Raw genomic sequence first — 6,428 nt, forward strand, 5'->3', positions numbered from 1 at the left:
AAATCTCCAAGGGTGTTGAGGTCCTTGGTGTCAGCAAGAAGTGTTTAATAGGAGTGTCCCCACACTGGAGCCCCGGTGGAATACGGGTGGCAATTGGAATGAGGATAGAGATTAGATGCAGGGATGCAGGCAGGCAGCTCTCAAGGAATGCATAGTGATTTACCCGAAAAAGACAGACAACACAAAAGGGAGGGGGCGACAAGAGGAAGAGAGAGAGAGGAATTACCCTGAGTTGGAGTGGGGGTTTTTTCTCCTTCTGGAATTGCATTCTGATGGGAGGGTGGTTGGGGTCTTCTGGGTAGGATTGATAAGTATCCTCGAGAGCCACTTTTCTTCAGGACTCTTCCCAGGTCCTTCTCCAGTTGCTAGGGGGCTACGATTACCCTCTACTGTCATCATTAGGGAGGTTTTCATTGTCGGTTGCAGTCGTATCCGATGGTGGGTCGGGGTTTGTGTCAAGGGAAGTCGGAGGATTGGACGTCTTGCAGAAAGTGTAATGGATCCACGCATTCCTTTCTGACACCTTAATTGCAGTGGGTATCGTAAGAAGAACCTGAAAGGGACCCTCCCATGACAGTTCAAGGGTGTCCTTCCTGAAGGACTTGACAAGGACCCAATTTCCCAATTGAAAAGCATGGGCATCTACATCCAGAGGAACATTTTGACCTGCCTCAGCATACTGGTGCAGTTCTTTAAGATTCCTCTGCAGCTGTGTGACACAAGTAGTTAGCTCATTCTCTCCCACATCAAGTTCAGAAATTGGGAGTTGGGTAGTGTGAGTATGGGATTGGCGCCCAAACAAAAGTTCATAAGGGGAAAGTTTCAAGGATCCCCTTGGCTGACTCCTGATGTTGTGTAACACAAGGGGAAGGGCATTAATGCACTTGAGTCCCATTGCTGCACACATTTTCCCCAACTGATTTTTTTATGAGTCCATTCATACATTCAGTTTGTCCTGAAGACGGGGGATGATATGACGTGTGCAGATGGCATTTGATACCGAATGCCCTTGCCACAGCCTGTATTACTTCTGCAGTAAAATGAGAACCAAGATCGCTATCCAAGCATCTAGGCACCCCATACCTTGGGATAATTTCTTGCATTAGGAGGCGTGCCACAGTTTGTGCAGTTGCATGTTTATAAGGGTACACCTCCGGCCAAAAAGTCAGCTGATCTGTGATGACAAGTATATGTTTGTAACCCAAACATTTAGGCAGTTCTGCAAGGTCCAACTGTAGACTCTCAAAGAGAAGGAAAGCCCATGGTCTGGAGCCAGGGGGTTTTCAGGGTTTCCTTTTTGGGTTGTAGCTGGCGCAAATAGTACAGTTCTTTGAAACAGCCTTGGCATATTGGTGAGCGCCTGGGGCATACCAGTGTCTGAGAAGGCTATCAGCCAACCTATTTGCCCCCCAATGTGTGCATTGGTGTAGAACACATAAATGTTTGGGAACCCATGCCTTTGGCATTATGAGGCGGTCCTCAGAAGGGTCCTAACCTGGCCATTTTTGTGCCCCCATAGATCCTGCCATTTTTTAATTTTTTCAGCCTGGGCAGTGTTATACATCCATGTGTAATCAATGTCTGAAGGGGCTACGATAGCTTGAAATTCATTCTGGGCTGCAGGGAGACTGCGGCTTGTTGAGCCGCTGAGTCGGCAAGGCGGTTTCCGAGAGCTAGTGGATGCAATGGAAGCTGCAAAGTAAGATTTCTTAGCAGCTTTCATAGCCATCTCATAGCCATTTCATAAGCGTCCTATAAGATGTTCTTGAGGCTCCGTCATGAGTCCGTCGCCATACTCGCTCTAGCCGCCTGAGATCCTGCTTCATTTTCCGGAGCTCCTCAGTAAACCAAGGGGCCCGGTTTCGACGGGGTCGCAGAGGACGCTTAGGGGTGATCTCATCAATGGCTGCCAAGAGCCGGTTATTCCAGTCCTCAACAAGGTCATCTAATGAGTTGCCAGGAGGAGCAGGGTCCCGCAAGGCTTGTCGGAATCTATCAGGATCCATCTGTTTTCGCGGATGAGCCCAAATAGGTTCACCACCCAAGCAGGGGATGGAGCAGGGGATGGAACAGATGGCTCCGTCACGATGGACTCGTGACGGAGCCTCAAGAACATCTTATAGGACGCTTATGAAAGCCTATGAGATGGCTATGAAAGCTGCTAAGAAATCTTACTTTGCAGCTTCCATTGCATCCGCTAGCTCTCGCCCGGCACAACTTTTTAGAATAATTAGGTCGATAACGTCCTTAGGACAATCAAATTTAAGCACAAATTTGACCCACAGCTGTGAGGCATTCACGAGCTTTTTTGCGGAGAAAGTCCTGTTGCTCCACCATGACCTCCCTACCAATTTAGATACAGTGACTGAAGTGGAGGCCCCTTGACTGACTTCAGGTCCAGTGTTGGACCATTTCGATCGGATACTCCCTGCTGATGTGGATAGATTCCTCCAAGTTGGTAGGCCCACCACCTGCCTCCTTGATCCGTGCCCGTCTTGGCTGATTAGGGAGTGTCCAGATGTTGCGCGGACCCCCCTGGTTGAAATTATCAATTTGTCCCTTGACACGGGGACATTCCCAGGGGAACTGAAGGAAGCAGTGGTGTGTCCACTCTTAAAGAAAACTTCATTAGATCCCTTAGACCTATCCAATTACCGTCCAGTTTCAAATCTTCCATATCTGGGTAAGGTAATTGAGAGAGCGGTTGCTGAACAGCTTGGTAGGTTTCTGGAGGAAACATCAGCTTTAGATCCATTTCAGTCCGGTTTCCGTCCTGGTTTTGGGACCGACACGGCTCTGGTTGCCCTAACAGATGATCTCTGTAGACAACTGGATCAAGGTGGGTCAGGACTGCTGATCCTTTTAGATTTGTCAGCAGCCTTTGACATGGTCGATCATGATCTTCTGGACCACTGCCTCTCAGACGTGGGGATACAGGGCATAGCCCGTAACTGGCTGTGCTCTTTTATCTCTGGTCGGGGACAGAGGGTGGTACTAGGGAGGGAAATGTCACCGCGCCATTCCTTGGTGTGTGGAGTGCCGCAGGGTGCAATTCTCTCCCCGATGCTTTTTAACATCTTTATGCCCAGATTATCCGGAGCTTTGGGCTGGGCTGTCACCAATATGCTGATGACACTCAGCTCTATCTGCTGATGGATGGCCACTCCGACTTGGTCCCGAACACACTGACCAGATGCTTGGAAGCTGTGGCTGGATGGTTTCGTGGGAGCCGATTGAAACTAAATCCTTCGAGGACAGAGGTCCTATGGCTGGGTCGGGATGGTATGGGGATGAGGGACCAACTCCCTTCTCTTGCGGGGGCCCAATTAGTGCCATTGCCTTCCGTTAAGAGTTTGGGTGTAATCCTTGACACCTCCCTTTCCATGGAGGCGCAAGTTACAGCAACAGCCAAGGCGACATTTTTCCACCTTCGCCGCATCAAGCAGTTGGTCCCTTACCTTTCCCGCCCCAACCTGGCCACAGTGATCCATGCGACGGTCATCTCCAGGCTTGACAACTGTAATTCGCTCTACGCGGGGCTGCCCCTGAAGCTGTCCCAGAAACTCCAGAGGGTGCAGAATGCAGCAGCGAGGCTCCTCATGGGGTCTCTGCCATAGGAGCATATTCACCCAGTGCTTTTCACACTGCACTGGCTCCCGGTAGAGTACAGGGTCAGATTTAAGGTGCTGCTTTTGACCTTTAAAGCCCTTCACGGCCTAGGACCCTCGTACCTACGGGACCGCCTCTCCGGTATGCCCCACGGAGAGCCTCAAGGTCCATAAATAGCAACATCCTAGTGGTCCTGGGCCCTAAGGAAGTTAGATTGGCTTCAACCAGAGCCAGGGCCTTTTCAACTCTGGCTCCGGCCTGGTGGAACGCTCTGCCTCATGAGACCAGGGCCCTGCAGGATCTGATTTCTTTCCGCAGGGCCTGTAAGACAGAGTTGTTCTGCCTGGCTTTTGGCTTGGAGCCAATTTGATTCCCTCCCTCTCTTTCTTTTTTCCTTTCCTTCTCCTCCTGCGATGAGGCTACATTTTAATATTTTAATGTTTCAGTATTTTAATGTTGTATTTTAATTTTGTTTTTAAGTTGTAATCATTCAACTTGTTTTTATTATTGCTTGTAAGCCACTCTGAGCCCGGCCTTGGCTGGGGAGGGCGGGGTATAAATAAAAATTATTATTATTATTATTATTATTATTATTATTATTATTATTTTCCATCTAAGGGATAGCGGGATTGAGGGTATTAACCCTTTTGGTACAGACATTTGAGGGGGTCAGCAGGGCACCTTCATATTGGCTGAGTCTAACATTGCTGAAATGTTGGCAGCCGCGTAAATTTAGCAAGGTGCCTACCGCATGAGGGACATTTAGAATGAGTTCTTGGTTCTGTACGATTTCTAGAGCTCTCTCCACCAATTCGGCTGCTGCTGCTATTGCTCTCAGCCTACTGTCCCTTTTGCAACGCTGTCTAGCTGGATATTATAGTAGGCAACTGGTCTCTACCATCCCTAGAAGGTTTGGGTTAGAACACCTGAAGCTACCCATCTCTGTATGGGGAGAGGAGGTAGTCAGGGAGTCCCAGAGCGGGCACTGATCTCAGTTCACATTTTATGGTCTCAAAGTTTGTGAGGCACTCTTTATTCCATCTAAGGGGTTCTGGTTCATCTTTATTTGTCATTTGTACCTGCGGTTTTGGTAGTTCACCATACATAGTGCTGGCTTTTACTTTTATACCGCAGTTGGGGTTTTATCCCCACTTTTCCAGGAAACACAATAAATATCCTACAGACTCAATGTGGACAACTCCAAGGATTAGTACTGTGACACACTACCGTTTGTCTGGCCTTGACTTACTAGGCTGGCACAGTTGTTGGCCTTCCTGGCTACCAAGCTAACTGTGCGGTCAGTGAGCTCACCCCCTCGGTCATTAAATCAGCCGGGGAGCCCACAGCAACCTCCTGCCTCTTACAATCTAAACTCAGAGTTCCCTACTGGACGCTTGCACAGTGCAGTGCCAGATCGGGACTCAGGAACAACAGAAAGGAAAGGAATCAGACGCCCTTGCGTTCTCTGGCTCATAGGTCATCTCTAACAAAGATAGCCATGGCAGAGGTGTGCCTGCGTGTTATAGTTTTGGAATTATAGTTTAGTTCAGAAGTATGTGCACAACCTTTTCTGGACACCCTCCAAGAGACTAGGTCGGCAAATAGAATTAAAGGGGAAGAGACACACAAGACCCTCCTCTCGGCAACTCTGATGGATTCAGGTCTGTGGTGAAAATTAGGTGATGGAAAAGGGAGGGAGAAAGTTTAGATTTTGAAGGAAAGGAAGGAAGAGTTAAAGAATTTTGGTGGTTGTGGTTTAGAGAATGCAACCCACTTTCCTACTTATACTCACTTCACAAGCGCGCTGTCCCTCTTCCCTCAGGGAGCTTCCGATTTTGAAGACAGGAATGCCGAGAGAAAAACCAGAAAGAAACTCCCCAAAAAACAGCTGGCTAGATCACCATTGCTTTTTCCTGGTTGGTCCCACTGAGGACCCCAGTTAGAGCTGGGATTCAAGGTCTGCCGGGGAAAGATAAGCCCCCCCTTGCAAGAGGCTGTGCGCGCTTGGGCTCTTAGTCCTCGACACCCCAAAATCCCAGTAAAACCGATTCTCCTGGCTGGCTTGCCAAAAATGAAATAAATATTGTTGCTTCCCCAAGGGGGTCCTAGCCTCATAAAGAGGACCGGACCCTTGGAAGGAGCACAGTTGTGAAGGCTCCGAACTGGTTGGGAAATGACAGAGACCACACCAGGATTGGTGAAAAAGCAAAGTTTGATCTTTATTTTCAAAGAACAGAAGACTGTTGCAACAGGGTTCCCGCTCACGTAACAGAAGGATGGTGTGAGAACCTTGAACAAAGGAACTGCCTAAATACCTAAATACCTAAATTCATTTCCATACAGATCAATGTACAGAAAAATGACAGAAATGGCACGAAGAGAGGATTAACATAAGGTAAGTGGGATGTTGTAAGATCTTGGGCGGTTTAATGGAGATGTTGTCCACTCTGAGGTTGGGAACAAAAGGTGTTGAGTGGTTTTTCCTCTTCAGCGGATCTTGAGTAACAGTTCTGTTTTTGCTTCATTTTCAAGAAGTTTTGGGGTGATCGGTATGAAGATTAAATGGCTGGATATTTGGGAAACGGTTATCGGTGTGAAATCCTGTTCCTGCATAATTATCAGTGCTGGTGTAAAGTTCCGCTCTGCATACTTTTATTAATTAAACTGATTTTACGTTGCATTTTGTGTGTATTCACGATGTCATTTGTAGACCCAGTAGGTGGCGCTGTGGTCCTTGAAGGTATTTTGACAGATTGTGAACAGCAGAATATTGACAGATCAAGTATTCGGCAATGGAGAGTCAGACAAGAATATGAAGT

This window comes from Podarcis liolepis (assembly GCF_965112155.1).
Source record: "Podarcis liolepis genome assembly, chromosome: Z".
Lineage (NCBI taxonomy): Eukaryota > Metazoa > Chordata > Lepidosauria > Squamata > Lacertidae > Podarcis > Podarcis liolepis.